General features: G+C 45.7%; 1 protein-coding gene across 1 annotated transcript in view; it reads right to left on the bottom strand.

The window, feature by feature from the left end:
- The window catches only part of DPYSL2 (dihydropyrimidinase like 2), a 137,754-nt gene that overhangs the window by 76,865 nt on the left and 43,291 nt on the right, over window positions 1–17,598 (bottom strand). The window lies entirely within an intron of this gene.

Genomic DNA, 17,598 nt, shown 5'->3' with positions numbered 1-17,598 from the left:
TCCTCAGCACCCGGATTTCCTGTTGCCACTACTGTCCCCTCCTCTTCCATCCACTGCAGGGACGGCTCCTTCTCACCCTTCAGTGCCCTCTTCTGGGACACTCGCCCTGACCCCCTATCTGAAGTCCGCCCACATATTCGCTACCTTCCCTATCTCAGCAGCCCCTCAACAGCAGGGATCCCAGGCAGAAGTACTTTGTGTATTTGTTTCCATCTGTATTTTTTAGTCTCTACCTCACAACTGCAGCCTCCCTAAGCCACCTTGTTCTCCACCCCACCCAGCAAAGAGCTCACAGCACCCCATAAACACGAGCTGGGGGAGCAGCCCAACAGCAGAGCCTCTCTGGCAACCCAGTGCAGATTGCCTCCCACTGCCCTGCCCCAGCTTGCTGGCCCTCCAGCCTAGGCGACCCAGGCCTCGCCTTCCACCTCTGCCTCTCTGACGTGCACCTGCCACCCCGCCAGTCCTCATTCACCCGAGTGTTTAAAATGCCAGAGGGCAAGAATTCACCTGACCGGATTGGGTCACCTAGGCTTGTGGCTCCCCCCACCCCCACCCCACCCCCATGGCAGTGAATGCAGATTTCTCTCCCACTGGGACCTGGACTTCAGGTGCACGGACGGCCTGGCCTTCACCAAGCATGACTCCAGATGCAGGTCCGCCCGTGGTACCTGCAGGTGGGTTCCCTTTCCCAAGCCCACGCTTAGGGCTCGGGCTCCAACACAGTCAGGAAATAAAGCAGTTGCTCGTCCATGTGGGCCCTCCCTGGTTCAGAAGCTATGTCATTTCTACAGAGGGCTCAGGAAACATGTGAACTGTGTGTCCAGAGAGTCCAAATATGTCAGGAGCTTCAGTCTCTTAGAAGAATCAAGTCGTGTTCAAATATTGAGAACTACCCACTTATTTATTTTTTTTTTAAAGATTTTACTTATTTATTTGAGAGAGAGAGCATGAGATGGGGGAGGGTCAGAGGGAGAAGCAGACTCCCTGCTGAGCAGGGAGCCCGATGCAGGACTCGATCCCGGGACTCCAGGATCATGACCTGAGCCGAAGGCAGTCGCTTAACCAACTGAGCCACCCAGGCGCCCGAGAACTACCCACTTATTTAAAAACATTCTGTGCTTCTAGCCCATTCGTCCAAACAGGTTCCCTAGAGACCTCTTTGGGGGCGATTTATTAGCTTAGTCTATGGATTTTTGGAAGTAGTCCATTTGGATACCGTAAAGATTTAAAGAATTGCTGAATTTTCCCTTCATCAGATTAGGCTTCCTGCCCCCCTTCCTCACTCCCCTCTCCCCTGCCCACCTGCCATTTGTCTTCGAGTTAGAGTTTATTATCCACAGTGTACCAGCCCAAGAAGACCAAAGGGTAATCAGGAGGTGAGCTCACAAGCTCCTCACGCACAGCCCCTCCGTGGGTTGCAAGGCCTTGTGCATGGCGAGGCCATGGGCTGAGGACACATGGTGCTCCCACTGCCCCAGAGAAGCTGTGCCCCTCTGCCACGGGCCTGGGCCCCCACAATGTCACCCACCAAAGACTGAGCACCCCCAACTTCTGAGCATGCCTGGCCTCCCTCGAGAAGCAGAACGGGACCCGATAGGACACAAACAGATAAGGAGGTGACTGAAAGCTACACCAACTGGAGTAGACTGTCCACCACATATGTGGGCTTTTAAACCGGATTCTACAGGTATGGGCCACACTGACTTCGTGTAGGCATGCGGTCAAACCAGGGGAGGAGGCGAAGTGCCTCAGGAATTGAGGAATGATGTTCAACTAGTAAAATGGCCGCTTTAAGGTGATTGGCTGACACAGGAAGAAAGTAATCCTGGGGGCCCAAGAGACTAAGGGCCACTGTCTCATTGGGGTGTCACCATCTTTCCTGTGCTGAATTAAGGGCCCCACTGCTTCTGGATCTTACGCGGTCCTGAATCAGTACTTGCCCCACAGTGCAAATCTGACCTTGTTACTCTCCCGCTTAAAATGCTTCCACAGCTCCACGATACCTGTGTGACAAAGTCCAAAGTCTTCAGTACTGGGTCCAGGCTTTTCGCATAGTCTGGCTTCTGCCTACTTCTCGTGCCTTCTTGGGCGCTGTCGGCATCCCTGTTCCACCCCCATGCTCCAGCCACGTCAAGCTCTTCATCTTCCCTAGATGTGTCAGGCTGTTTGTAGTCTGTGTCTGTACACATATTTCCACCTCTCCCAGCACCGCACCCCTCTCTGGCCACTCACACCATCACCTCCTCTATGCAGCACTCCTGAGCCCCCAGAGAGATCTGACCACTCTTTCTGTTGTGCACCACTGGGCCCTATAAAGATTCCTAGCAGGGTGCCAGAAGCAGTTTCCAGTGTTATTTCTTTATACACTATCTCCTCCTACACAAGAAGCATCCTGATGGTGGAAGACTATACTTTGTTTCTGCAGCATCATAAGGCTTTGCATACACACACACACATTCTGAAAGAATGGATGGATGGGGAGATGGATGGATTGGATGGATGGATGGATGGATGGATGGATGGATGGATGGATAAATGGATGGATGGATGGATGGATGGATGGATGGATGGATGGATGAGCTGATGGATGGATGATGGATGGATGGATGAGCAGATGGATGGATGGATGGATGGGTGGATGATGGATGGATGGGTGAGCAGATGGGTGGATGGTGGATGATGGATGGATGAATGAATGGATGGATGGATGTGCAGATGGATGGATGAGCGATGGATGGATAAGCAGATGGATGAATGGATGAATGGATGGGTGGATGATGGATGGATGGATGGGCAGATGGACAATGGATGGATGGGTGGATGTTGGATGGATGGAGGGAGGGAGGGATAAAGAATGAACAGATCAATTAAATGAATAAGCCCCCTGAACAAAAGTCCCAGTTATAAAATATAGTTACACTGGGCCTTGAGTCTAAAATGATCTTCCAAGGCACAGAGTTCATGACCAGGCTCTGTCTTAGGCCCCATCCATTTAGTCCAAGTTCTCAGGAGGACCAGGGGGCACTCATGACAGCCATTCTCTCCTGCCAGAGAAGACTGCAGAACTTCCACTTGGGTCTGGGTACCTCTAACTTGCTACCAGCATCACTGTGTACTTTAGATGTAAGATTAGGCCCTCTCTGGGAGAGACTCTTCATGTTGCAGAAACTTCTAGGATCTGCAAACATGTCTGCAGACACTTCTCCTTGATGGGAATGGGATAGGAGACCTTGAACAAAGGACATCTTTACAACACTGGCATCCTCCAGTGTGACAAATATCCTTACTTGGTATGGGGGACGTTCAGATAGGCAAAGGCAGGATGACCAAGTTTACCCTGTGGAATATTCTTTCAACCCAGTATTGAGACAAATGCTCCTTATCCCTTCTCCTTCCCCCTCCCACTATTTTTCTCCCTGCTTTTGGCTTTATCAAGCCTTTTGGCCATTTTTGCCTACAAAGTACCAGAAGTAGTCATCATCTGGTGGACGACCAAGGTTATCAGCAGAGCTGCAGGGGTCTGAATCTTAGACTTGTGGCCCCTGGAGAGCCAGTGGTTTGAGACCTTCTCTTTCAGCCCTCTTTGGGGTCAAGGCCAGAGCTGAGCTCCACACCAATCCTTTCCTGAGTCCTCCTCTGCTGGGGTGGCCAGGTCTGGGCACTCACATGACAGCCTCCAAGTCAGATGGTGGAGAAGAAGAGGGGAAGAATACATCAAGGCCATTGTAATTTTGACTAGCAAGGATGCAACATCATAATAAAAAACACAGCATGCAATATCAGGATACGTGGCCATTCCTGGCTTAAGCCAGCCCCTCAGCCCACGGATAGCCACAGCCAGTTGGCCAAAATGCCGCTTGCTTGCGTCACTATTTCAGCCTACTGAGGTTAATGCTCAACAGCAGTTCTTACTAGGACAATCTGGAAGTTTCTCCCACTTGCTTGTGAAAGTTAGTTTGGTGCCCAGGATGACAACAATGAGCAGGCCAGTGGACCATGGTCCAACCCATCCTCCCATCACCTTCCTAGGATGGCAACCTAACCAAATGCCTGGTTCTCCATCTCCTGACAGTTTCCTCCAGGCCCATTTAACACGCAAACCTGAAGTAGCTCTCCTATGGCCATTGTGTCTGCCCACACCAACCAGCAAACACATTCCCAAGAGAGACAGTGTCGTTTGGAAGGTTCCAGGCTGTGGTTCTCATCAAAGCATGAGGAATAGAGTGACCCAAATGGCTTCATGCTCTTATTGCCGAAGCCACCAAGACAGAACTGAACAAAAATCTTTGCTGGCCTTCGCATCATCTTAAAACCACCCTCTAGGCATTAGTTTTCTCTGTGTGGTTATTATTCTCTTGCCTCAAATGTCCTGCAGATAACAAGAGGACAAAAAAGACCTTTGGTCAAATGTGGAGGGCTTCTTTTCTTTTCCTTGTCTCCTCATTTTTTTCTCCTTTCCCTTCCCTGTCAGATTTATGAGGTTTGCCTCAAAGGCATTGTAAACATCCATACCTGTCCCCAATCCTATGAATGCCCATCACGTTGTTGACCACATTCTTCAGTTTCCAGACAAGTCCAAATGGGATGCAAGTGTTGCAAGGTGCCACAGTCAGGGTTGGATATTAGGTATTTTTCTCTGAGAGGGGATTCAGGATTTTGCGGCTAACAGTGGGCTCTTGTTCCACTCTCTCCACTGCCCCCCTTCTCCTGCATGGACCCTTTGAAGGAGGGAGTTCCTGGAAGTTGGAGTTGGGGCCCAGCCCCTCCCAGGTGCCATCAACCCCTATGGCCTGGGTCCTGCCTGGCTCTTGCTAGTTTCCCTTTTGAGGATGGAAGTCTAGCCCTGGACCCCAGCCTGGTGGATTCCAGGAACTGGGATCTGATATGCATGGAGGACCACCCAAGAAATGGCGGACCTCCCACAGAATGGCAGATCTCCCACAGAAAGGCTGTTGCCTGCCTACCAGCTAGTGCTTCTCAGAGTGACCTATTCTTGGACCCCATCCCAGGGCTCTACTTAACTGACGGACCACTGGCCTTTGCACCTTGGAGATCCCCTCACCCCCCACCAACCACTGCCACTGCTACCCATTTTGCCTAAAATGGGATGCAAGAGAGCCAAACTGTTTGATGGACTGTACTTGCCTGACTAAAGCACCAGTCCCTATCTCTGCCAAACAGTCACCTTCCTTGCATATCTGTTCCAACTTAGGAGGACCTAGGACAGATCACAGTCCCTTCCCACTGGAGGAACCAAACGTCCTGCCTGAAAGGTGTTAGGATGTAACACCTTCTCCTCACACAGGGCGTGTATCTCATCTTGTACATTCAGAGTGCAGTGGAGAGAGCCAAGCTGGAGTGGAGGATTCTCCATCCATCCGACACAGTCAAGTCTCCATAACTCACCAAAGTTACAGCCCAGAGGTGGGTCTTACACTTGTGTGTGAGACAACATGAAACTCTGCGAGTCTTTCTTCTGATCACCATCTTGGCTGTGTGACAACACCAAATTCATCAAGACAGGCAAAACATAACAAATGTCTAAGGAAGGGAACCACTTGGGACATGATACTACCTTTCATGCCTCTTCCATCCAGGGAGCTGTGCCTTGTAAAAGAACTTTCTTCCATGAGGGGAATATTCTATATCTGCTCTGTCCAACACAATAGTCACTACCCCCGCCCCCACCCATGGCTGTGGAGCATTCGAAACATGGTTAGTGTGATGGGGGGGGGGCTCAATTTTTAATTTATTTCATTTAAATTAATTTTAATATAAATAGCTCCTTGTGGTTATGGCTGTTGCGTTGGTCAGCAAAGATCCAGAAGCCAAGGCTTATAGCTGGCCTTAAGTGATGGAGAATATGAAAGTCACAAACTGGTAGCCTATGGGCCAGATCAGCCCAGAGACATATTTTGTTTCACCATACCGTGTTTTCAATGGATTTTTAATTGCGCCAACATTTTAGAGTGAGGAGACTTCTCATGAAAAAGCCACACTTTCACCTTCTGGAAATCAGAAGATCCAGGAAACTCTAATGTCGGTTCCCAGGTGGCTGGACGAGGGTAGCAGCTGCCCCTGGAGAAGGGTCCTGGGCTCTGCTTGTGTGATCCACACTCCACTGGTTCCCCCACACTGAGGCTGAGTTACAGTTACTATACAGCATTTACCTGGACCCTCTTCATTCACGACTGCTACACATCTACCTACCTGGCTCCAGGTAGCCTTGATGTAAGGTCTGCTCTAGCCAACCACGGACCTCACCCAACTTCTTGAACAACATTGCTCTCAGTCTGTGACTTTGAAGAGCCTTAAATAAGCAGCAGAAGAAAAATGACTTATGAAACTGCTGCTATTCACTAAAAATTATGACATACATTATCCATTGAATACTGTGACATCAGGGGCATCCGTCCCATTTACAGATGAAGAGACTAAGGCTGGAAGAAGTTAAATAATTAAATTGAATAACTGGGCCCAATTGAAAGCCAGAAAGTAACATAGCCAGCATTCAAACCGGATAAATCTGACTCGTATACACTCCATCTGTCCACTGGACAAAGTCATTTCCAGACCGTCACACTCCCATTGCCTGCAGAAGCCCCCACCCTCCAGTGCACTGATATCTCTCAGTTTCCGGGCCACCTCTCCACATTTATCCAGGGTGTAAGCAATTGGATCAGTCTTTCTCTCCGTGGCACTGCAGTGTGGCAGAGGCTGCTACCTGTTCACAAAATCCACGTTCTCCTCTCTGGGACACACAAGTGCACCACATGTCCCAGCCTACTCAGCAACTAAATGTGGCGGGGTTCTAGCCAACTGAATGGGGCAAGGCGGGGGCGAGACCTATGGTTGTCTCTTCTAGAGACAGAGCTCTCTCTGTGCTCTTCCAAGCTCCTTTCTCCTTCTGGCTGACTGAGATGTTGCTCCCCAGACAACCTCGGGAGCCACATGTTGGCAGTTAGAGCCATCAGCAGCCTGAATCTCTAATTAACTGCATGGAGCAGGGACCCTGTGCCCACCCCCGCCTGCTGATCAATAACACACACCTTGTACTATTATATGATATGGACATAAACTCCTCTTGTTCTTGAGCCATTATACTTATTGGGGTCTATTTGTTATAGCAGCAATATTCTTTCTATCAACTCCGATCATAATGCTGTTTGGATTTAAAATTTTTGTGAAACACACACACACGCACACACTCAATTCCCTCACCTTCTTGACCCCAGCAACCTTGGCCTGCCCTTATCTTCAGCCATTGCTTCCAGGGCTTCGTGTAGCCTCATCACCACACTGCACTGTCAAGGCCAGCTGAGTCACCTTCTCCATCCCAGCTGAATTCCACAGTCCATCACATGACCAACTCTCAGCAGCATCCTTCCATTATTCCTCTTACCCTGCAACCTCCCGATCCTGGAGCAACCCTGAAACTCACTATTCCTGCGCCAATACTGCAGAGAGATGCCGGAGAAAACACACTGCCTTAAAGATTGGGACAGATTATCTCAGAAAAGCCTGACTTGCTCATATCCTCAGCTGTGTGTCTCAGCAGCTGTCATGACCTTTACCATCTGCTCTCATGGACCTCAGTCTGGCTGGCCAGGCAGATGCTGAGTATTCCTAGCAGAGAATCATGTATGCCCATCTTCTCTCCTTGCCTACAGTCTCATTGGAAGAGGACAGCCTGTTCAAATGTTCTTTCTTAATTCTTGTTGCATCGCACCCTCTTCCTCCTGAACCTCATCCTTTCTGCCACTTGTTCCCTTCAGCTTCGAAACACTCCCCAGCCTTTCCTATCCCCCTTGGCCCTGTGTTCTCACCAGCTATTGCCCTGGCATTGCTCTTCCCTCATAGTCAAGTGTCATGGTCTCCACCTCCTCAACTTCAGCTCCCACTAGCTTCTCAGCCGCTGTCATCTGGCTCTTCCCCCAACTGCACTGGAGGGCTCTGGCAAAGAGCCCCCTTCTTGGTAAATGTAAGGAAGATTTTGCAGTCTTCATCTTAATTGACCTCCCTATGATCCTTAACATTATCACCTCTACTGTTTTTCTTCAACTTCCCCTCTCTGGCTTCTTGGTACCTTTCTTCTAGCTCCCCTCATACCTTTATGCCCCTTCTATCTCAGTGTTCATTCTTACTCCATTGTAAATGTTGATGATTTTTTATTATCTCCTGAGCTTGTTTAATGATTAACCAGAAGCTTAACCACTTAAATGTTTCTGACTTCGAAATCTTCATTTCTGACCCCTCCCAACCTTCATTCATTCATCCAACAAGGATATATTAAGTGCCTCCTACATGCCCAGGGATAGAGTAATGGAAAAAACAAAATAACAAACCTTACAACCTGCCCTCATGGAAGTTGCATACTATAAACAGGTAAAGAAACATACACAAGATGACTACAGATTGCTCTAAGGACTATCCATGAGATCAACAGAGGAGAGACAGATGGAGGCATTTTGGTTTTTTTTAATTTTTATTTTTTTAAAGATTTTGTTTATGCATTTGAGAGAGAGAGAGTGAGAGAGAGCAGGAGCACGGGGGAGAGGGGGAAGAAGACTCTCCCGACATGGGGCTCGATCCCAGGACCCTGGGGTCATGACCTGTGCCGAAGGCAGACGCTTAACCGACTGAGTCACCCAGGTGCCCCAAGACGGAGTCACTTTAGATATGGGTCTAGGAAGGTCTTTCTGGGCAGCTGACATTTAAGTAGGGATTTAGTCCCAAGAGCAAAAATCAGGTCTTTGCCTCTGGAGGCAAATTCTGGACTTAGCCTCAGGCAGCAGAAGTCAAGAGTTTGACCCTACAGGGAGAAGTCAGAACGTGTTGACTGGGAACTGAGTTTAGGACTTCATCTCTGGAAGGAACTATCAGGGCTTCATCACTGGCAGCAAAGTTTCGAAGTCATTCTGTGAATTGAAAGTGAAGACCTAGTCCAAACTCTGAGAAGGAGCCAATCATGCAATCATCTGGGAGAAGAGGGTTCACATCAGAGAGTACAAAAAAGGGTGAAAACTTTGAGTTTAGGATTAGGTGGTGTGTTTTTAGAACAGAAAGGAATCTGGTGTGACTGGAAAGCTGCGAGCAGGAGAGAGAGACAACGATAAGTATGGCAGTATGAAAACACTGCCATAATTCTTTAATATCCTCCTACCTTGGGTGGGGTCCGAGTGCCCTCCCCTTTAATATGAGTGGGATTGTCACTGCTTTGACTAAAAGAGTCTGTGAGAAGAGATGCTATTTGCCTTCCAAGTAACAGGTCATAAAAGACCATGTTCTGACTTCTGAGCCACCATGTAAGGAACCCAGGTACCCTGAGGCTGCCATGATGGAAAGAAGCACAAGCCATGGTGAGGTCGATGTAGGAATTCCAATGGACAGTTCCGGCTGAGCCCCGCTTTCCTGCCATCATTGCCAAGATGCCAGATGATTCCATCCCCAGTTGTTCAAGTCACTCCAAGCCATTCAAGTTTCGCCAGATGAGTCCCCAGACGTTATGGAGTAGGGACAATACGTCCCTCCTCTACTGTGTCCAAATTCCCAGCCCACAGGATCCAGGAGCATAATAAAACCATTGTTGGCTTTTGCTGCTGCATTTTGGGGTAGTGTGTTATGCAGCAATATCTACCTCGTACAACTGAAGTGAAAGCAGTAGGGAGGGGCCACATGTGGAGGATTTTCTAGGCCGTGGAAATAAATTTAGATTTTTATTCTGTGTTTAAAAGGAAACCGTTTGAGGGGAGCAACAAAATCCTATTCATACTTTCTATATATTGTTCTGGCTGCCGGACAGTAGGAGGATTGTTGGGACACAGTCTACAGGAAGGTGAAGCTGATCACGACTAAGAGTAGCGAGTGGGCAGTAGCACAGAGAGGAGTGGACGGGTATGTCATTTACTTTGGGGATAAGGTAATATTAACAGTTACCACTTTTTCAGTAATCACTGTGCCAGGCATTGTTCTAAGTGCTTTACAGGTATTAACTCGGGTTAATCCTCGTAATACTTACATTTAATCCTCACAAAACCCTGTGAGGTGTGGGGGAAAACAGAGAGAGATTAAGGAACTTTCTCCAGGACCCAAAACTAGTAAGTGGCAGAGCCAGGAATCAAGCCTCTGAGGTCTGATCTGAGTCTATGTCCCTTCTCGTTGCTCCTGGCAACAGGCATCATGGCTGGATTGGATGTAGGGAGGTGCAGGAAAACCATCAAGTGTGAATCCCAGATCTGAGGCCTGACTGGAGGGGAATGGTGGCGCTTCTGGTCAATATAAGAAAGGCGAGGAGAGCAGCAGGCTGATGTGGGGCTGTGCAAATATGAGGCAGGGCAACATTTCCATGAGGGTGAAAGGGATTTCCATTTGAGGCATGGTAATTTGGGATGTCTTTTCAACACCAAATGGAAATAATAAAGTGCTCAAGTGAGAAGTCAGGGCTTAGGTTTATTTAGGAGTCATTAACTCATGGATGGTAATTGCTATAGACTGACTGTGTCCTCCCAAAGTTTGTATATTGAATCCTAATCCTCAATGTGGTGATCTTAGGAGGTGGGGCCTTTGGAAGATGATTACATCATGGGGGCGGAGCCCTCATGAATGGGATGAGTATCCTTAAAAATGTGGCCCCAGGGGGCTCCCTTCCCCTTCCACCACAGGAAGAACTATCTATGAACCAGGAAGCAGGCTCCCACTAGACACCAATCTGCCAGTGCCTTGACCTTGGATTTTGCAGCCTCCAGAACTGTGAGAAAGAAATATTTGTTGTTTATAAGCCACCCAGGCTGTGGGATCCTGTTATGGTAGCCTGAATGGACTAGGACAGTGGTTAAAGCCAGAGGACACTATGAGACCTCCTGGGGACAAAGTGAGGATGGTGGACAGAAGAGGGCCCAGGTCTGATATTTCCACTGCAATTAGAAAAAAATCTGCCTGTGAAGACTCAAAAGGTGGGATGGGCACCAAGAGAGGACAGTGTTTCAGGAAAGTGGGAATGGCCGACTAAGGCTGCCAAGAGGCTGACAGAATATCCCCCATGCAGACAGCTAGCGGCACATCACATCAGGAACACTGAGTGACAAACTCCTGGATCAAACTTTCCCTTCCCATTTATACCCTTGCTTCTGGAAGGTTGCTGTGGGTGGGCAGCGGTGAGATCACAGATGTTTTACAGCAATGGGATAATATAAGATGCCATTAATATACATGAATGACTGCTCTCTCCCTTTCTCTGGGAGACTCCAGTTCAAGTTCAGATTCCTCTTTGGATCTGGAGGCCCCACACTCATATAATTAATAATTAATGATGTTCTTTCCTTTCTGGTGGGAAACAAAGGGGATCAGCAAATTTTAACTCCTGTCAATTATACTTATGTGGATCACACTGAGGCCCACATGCACCTTTACCAAAAGGATAAATTATATACATCACAGAAACAGAGCATATGATGTTTGAAAAATCCCCATAGGAAATCTCCCTGTACCCCAAAGTTATGGCTGCTCACGTTTTTAATGCTTCTATTAAAGAACAGAAATGAACCTGCTTCAAGCAACATTTTTGGGTGTCACCAAGACATTATCGGGTGTCTGCTCTAGGGAGTGGAGGTCCCCCAATGCTTTCCCTGACCAGTTCTCACTGAGTCCACCCCACAGAGCCTGGTTGTGAGCTATGGACATACTCACTAATGTCCATCTTCAAGATCAAGTAAATGGACGTCCAGAACTTAGACTTTTCAGCCAGAAGAAGTGCATCTCACCAGTAGAGGGCTGCAATCACTGTGAATAAAATCTAAATGTTATCTTAAGTAGTGAATAAAGAAAATCCTTTGACAGGGCTCTGTCTTTAAGTGTCCCAAGATTTGTTTATTGCTCGTTTGTAATTAATCCAAATGTAGCTCGGCCTAGAGAATGGAAACATACCTGGTTTTGTGAAAGTTCTAAAACACACGCCCAGAGATCAGTCAGGATTACCCGCCAAGACCGTCAAACATGGTGGGGTCTGCTCTTGATGCATAATTACACTTGGCCTTTAGCTGAGCCAACTCTATTACTACTAGTGACAGAGTATCTCCTATGGACTGGCTGTAGGGGAGCTGGGATGTGAGGCAAGGAGAAGAGGATAAAGGTCTTCCATGGGATGTTTCAATCCAGCACAGTGTGATTACTGAGCCGTCCTGGACCAGTGCATTCCCAGGGCACTCCTCCCTGCGTCTCTGACCTCCTATTGGAACTTGCTCGACTTATAGGCGCCAGAGCGCAAAGGAACGAGTGGCGGGTAGAGGGGGATTTGTGCAGCATGACACCAAAGCTAAAAACCATAAAGGAAAAGATTCATAGAAATGTCTCAATATCATACATAAAATTAAAAGGCAGGTGATAAACTATGAAATAAACATTTGGAACCCATGACAGTAAAGAACTAATATCCTTATTTAATTCCTTATAGATCAATAAGAGAAAGGTGAACATTCCAGTACATTTAAAGATTAAACTAAATTCACATTCATAAGAGAAGAAACGAAAAGGAAAACAAAGGAAAATACGTCTAACTTTACTATTATTCAAAAATAATATTTAACTAGTAAATATGATTTACTATTTTAGCTGTCAAGTAAATGAACCCTGAAAAGATTGGGAACATTCAGTTTTGACCAAAGTAGGAAGAAATGAGCCCTTTCATTTCTCTCAGAGGAAAATACACTGGCACAATCTTTATGGAGGGAAATACAGGTAAAAATTTTAATGTGCATACCCCTTGATACAAACTGATTCTTTTTCTAGAAATGTATCCTAAGGAAATAATTGACAGATATGCATGTTTACAGATGTTCTTCACAGTATTATTAGAAATCGTAAAAAAGTAGAAACAATGGAGAATTTTTAAGATTCATGAAACCTCCAACCGTGCAATTATTAATTTTTTTACGTTTGCAACATATTATTAAGTGGAAAAAGTAAGTTACAAAACAGTTTATATAATATAATCCCATTTTTAAAATTAATACTTTATTTTTTTAGAGCAACTTTATCTTTACAGAAAAAAATGAGCAGAAAGTACAGAAAGCTCTCATACAGCACCTTCCCCTCCCACAAACACAGTTCCCTTATTGTTAACAGACTAACATCTTGCATTAGGACGATAGATTTGTTACAGCTGATAAGGCCAATATTGATACATTATTCACTAAAGTCCATAGCTTACACCTGGGTTCACTCTTGGTGTTGTACATTCTGTAGGTTTGGACAGATGTAGGATAACATGCATCCACAACTATAGAATTACAGAATAATTTCACTGTGCTAAAAATCCCGTGTGCTCTGCCTATTGATCATTCCCTTCCTCTTCCTGAACCCCTGGCAACCACTGTTCTTTTTACTGTCGCCATACTTTCACCTTCCACAGAATGTCATATAACTGGAATCCTACAGCATATAGACTCTTCAGATTGGCTTCTTTCCCATAGCAATAAACATTTAAGGTTCTTCTATGTTTCTTCATGGCTTGATAGTACATTTCTTTTTAGCACTGAAGAATATTCCATTGTCTGGTTGTACCACAGTTTATTTATCCATTCACCTACTGAAGGACATCTTGGTTGCCTCCAAATTTTGGCAATGATGACAAATAAAGCTGCTACAAACATCTGTGTGCAGGTTTTTGTGTGAACCTGTTTTCAACTCCTTTGGGTAAATTCCAAGAAATGTGATTGCTGGATCATAAGAGTAGGTTTAGTTTTTGTAAGAAACAGCCAAACTGCCTTCCACAGAATGGCTGTACCATTTTGTATTCCTTCCTGTTGCAGCACATCCTCGGGAGCATTTGGTGTTGTCAATGTTCTGGATTTTAGCCATTCTGGAAGGTATAGAATCTCATTGTTTTGTTTTGTTTTGTTTTAAAAAAAAGATTTTATTTATTTATTTGAGAGAGAGAGCGTGAACAAGAGAGCAGACGCAGGGCTAGCAGCCGAGGGAGAGAGAGAAGTAGACTCCCCACTGAGCAGAGACCCCAATGTGGGGCTTGATCCCAGGACCCTGGGATCATGACCCAAGCAGAAGGTAGCTGCTTAACTGACCGAGCCACCCAGGTGCCCCTAGAATCTCACTGTTTTAATTTACATCTCCCTAAGGGCATATAGTGTTGAGCATCTTTTTGTTTCTTTTATCTTCTTTGTGAAGTATCTCTTCAAATCTTTTGCCCATTTTTAAAATTGAGCTATTTGTTTTCTAATTGTTGAGTTTTAAAAGTTCTTTGTAGATTTTGGATACCAATTCTTTATCAGATAAGTGTTCTGCAAAGATTTTCTTCCCATCTGTGGCTCTTTATTCTCTTAACAGTGTTTTTGAAAAGCAGAGGTTTTTAATTTTAATTAAGTCTAACTTATCAATTTTTTCTTTAATGAATTTGGCTTTTGGCTTTGCATCTAAAAAGTCACCTTCAACCAAAAGGTCACTAAAAATTTCTTCTATGTTATTTTTTAGGACTTTTATACTTTTGTATTTTACATCGAGTTTTTTAATCCTTATTAATTTTTATAAAAGGTATAAGGTATATGGCCAAGGTCTGTGTCTAGATTCATTTTGTACATATGGATGTCCAATTGTTCCAGTACCATTTCTTGAAAAGAATAGACATTTTTCATAGAATTGCCTTTGTTCCTTTGTCAAAGATCAGTTGGCTATATTTGTGTGGGTCTATTTCTGGGCTTTTACCTTTGTTCCCTCAATCTGTTTGTCTATTCTTTCGCCAGTACCACACTGTCTTGATTACTATAGAATTAAGTCTTAAAGCCAGCCCCTCCTTTATGGTTTTTAGCTTTGGTGTCATGCTGCACAAATCCCCCTCTACCCGCCACTCATTCCTTTGCACTCTGGCTCCTATAAGTCGAGCAAGTTCCAATAGGAGGTCAGAGACACAGGGAGGAGTGCCCTGGGAATGCACTGGTCCAGGATGGCTCAGTAATCACACTGTGCTGGACTGAAACATCCCATGGAAGACCTTTATCCTCTTCTCCTTGCCTTAAAATTGGTCCTTCAATTTTATTCTTGTCTTTCAATATTATATTGGCAATACTAAATCTTTCGCCTTTCCCTATAAACTTTTTTTTTTTTTGAGAGAGAGAGAGAGAGAGAGAGTACATGAGCAGGGGTGAGGGGCAGAGGGAAAAGGAGAGAGAGAATCCTAAGCAGGCTCCATGCTCAGCATAGAGCCTGATGCAGAGCTTGATCTCACAACCCTGAGATCATGACTTGAGCTGAAATCAAGAGTAGGACACTTAACCAATTGAGCCACCCAGGCACCCCATTTCTGTATAAACTTTAAAATCAGTTTGCTAATATTAATGAAATAACTGATTGGGATTGCACTGATTGTATAGATTAAATTAGGAATAAATGACATCTTAACAACATTGAATCTTCCCATCCACAAACATGGATTATCTCTTTATCTATTTAGATCATCTTTGATTTCTTTCATCATCAGAGAATTATGGGTTTCTTCATTTAGATTGTATACAGGTTTTAATGAATTTATACCTATGATGGTATAAAAACAGTACTGTTTTTAATTATAAATTCCAGTTGTTCACTGCTGCTGTACTAAAGCAATTCACTTTTGTATATTAACATTCTACAACTTTGTTATAATCACTTACTTGTTCCAGGAGGGTTTTCTTTGTTGTTGGTACTTCAGGATTTATGACTTACACAATACGTCATATGCAAACAAAGACCATTTTATTTGTTCCTTCCCAATCTATACACTTCTTGTTTCCTTTTCTTGTCTTATTGCATTAGCTAGGCCTTCCAATACCATGTTGAACAGAAGTGGTGAGAAGAGATATCCTGGCTTGTTCTTAATGTTAGCAGGAAAGCGTTTAGTTTCTCATCACTACATATGATGTTAACTATAATATTCCTAGTTTTCTGGGAGCATTTATCATGAATCGATGCTGGATTTTATCAAAGGCTTTTCTGTATCTCAACAGATATGATCAAATTATTTTTTTTCTCTTTAGCCCATGAATGTGATGGGTTACACGAATTGGTTTTTGAATGTTGAACCAAACTTGGATACCTGGAATAAATCCCACTTAGTCGTGGTATAGAACTCTTTTTATATTTTGTTGGATTTTACTTGTTAATATTTCATTGAGAATTTTTACATCTATGTTCATGAGAGACATTGGTTTATAAATTTTTTTCTTGTAATGCGTTTGCCTGGTTTTAGTATTGGGGTAATGCTGACCTCACAGAATGGATTGGAAAGTAGTACCACTGCTTCTATTTTCTGGAAGCCATTGTGAAGAACTGGTACACAGAGGGGGGGGAAGATGGCAGAGGAGTAGCGGGCCCTATTTCAACTGGTTCCCAGAATTGAGCTGGATATCTACCAGACCACTCTGAGCACCCACTAAACCAGCCTGAGATGTAAGAAGTTCTGGATCTCTACAAACAGAATATCACAGGCGGTTGGTTTCGAGGTATGAAGCGGGGAGCCCTGCTTGCGTGGGCAGATATTGGAGGATAAACGGCAGTGGGAGGGTGCCTGGCCATGGGGAACCTACACCGCCAGTGAGTGACAGCCTTGCACTGCGGATGGGGGGCACAGACTCGCAGACCAGTAGCTGAGGGGAAAGGACTTTAGGGCAGCCCCTGGGACAGAAACCCAGAGCGGTGGGGTCGCGCCTGTGAACTGCAGCCCCCAGGACGGAAACCTGGAGCAGCGGGGTCGCGCCTGTGAACTGTAGCCCCCCGGATGGAAACCCAGAGCGGCGGGGTCACACGGACGAACTGGGAGCGGCTGGCGGTTTTAGAAGCACAAAGGGCAGAGACGTGCCCAACCTGGAGGCAGGACTGGGAGTGCTGCGGAGGGGCGCACAACCAAGGACCCTGTAGTTTATAGCAGCACGGACAGAAACGGAGACGGGTGCCCTGGAGAGCTCACTGAAGAACAGACTGCGGTCTCTCTGCTCTGAGGCAGAGGGTTAGAAACAGTCTCCTCTGCTTTGACTCACGGGAGAGAAGTGGAAAGCCGCCAGGGAAAGCCACCAGAGAACAAAAGCCCCCCAAAACTGATTCTCGCTGAGCCCATCCCCCGCCACAGGGGGGCAGGGCAACTCCGCCCAAACAGGGTTGCCTGAGTAACAGCACGGCAGGACCCACCTGCGCAAGACAGGCTGGGAAAACAAGAGGCCAGCAATGCTAAGGTCCCAAGAAAACAGGTGCATCTTGCTTGGGTTCTGGTCAATAATTTGGAGTCTATACATTCCCTCAAACACCCATCAACAGAATGACTAGGAGGAGGAGCCCCCAAAATAGAAAAGACTCAGAGATTATGACTTATGCTGCAGATTTACAAATGGATGCAGATATAACCAAGATGTCAGAGCTGGAATTCAGGCTAGCAATTGTGAAGACGATGGCTAGAATGGAGAAATCAATTAATGGCAACATAGAGTCTCTAAGGGCAGAAATGAAAGCTGAATTGGCAGAACTTAAAAATGCTGTCAATGAGATCCAATCCAATCTAGATAATCTAACAGCTAGGGTAACTGAGGCAGAAGAACGAATAAGCGACCTGGAAGACAATAT

This window comes from Neomonachus schauinslandi, chromosome 2 (genome assembly GCF_002201575.2).
Source record: "Neomonachus schauinslandi chromosome 2, ASM220157v2, whole genome shotgun sequence".
NCBI classification, from domain to species: domain Eukaryota; kingdom Metazoa; phylum Chordata; class Mammalia; order Carnivora; family Phocidae; genus Neomonachus; species Neomonachus schauinslandi.
The sequence above is the reverse complement of the archived record's forward strand: the minus strand, read 5'-3'. Positions and strand labels throughout refer to the sequence as shown.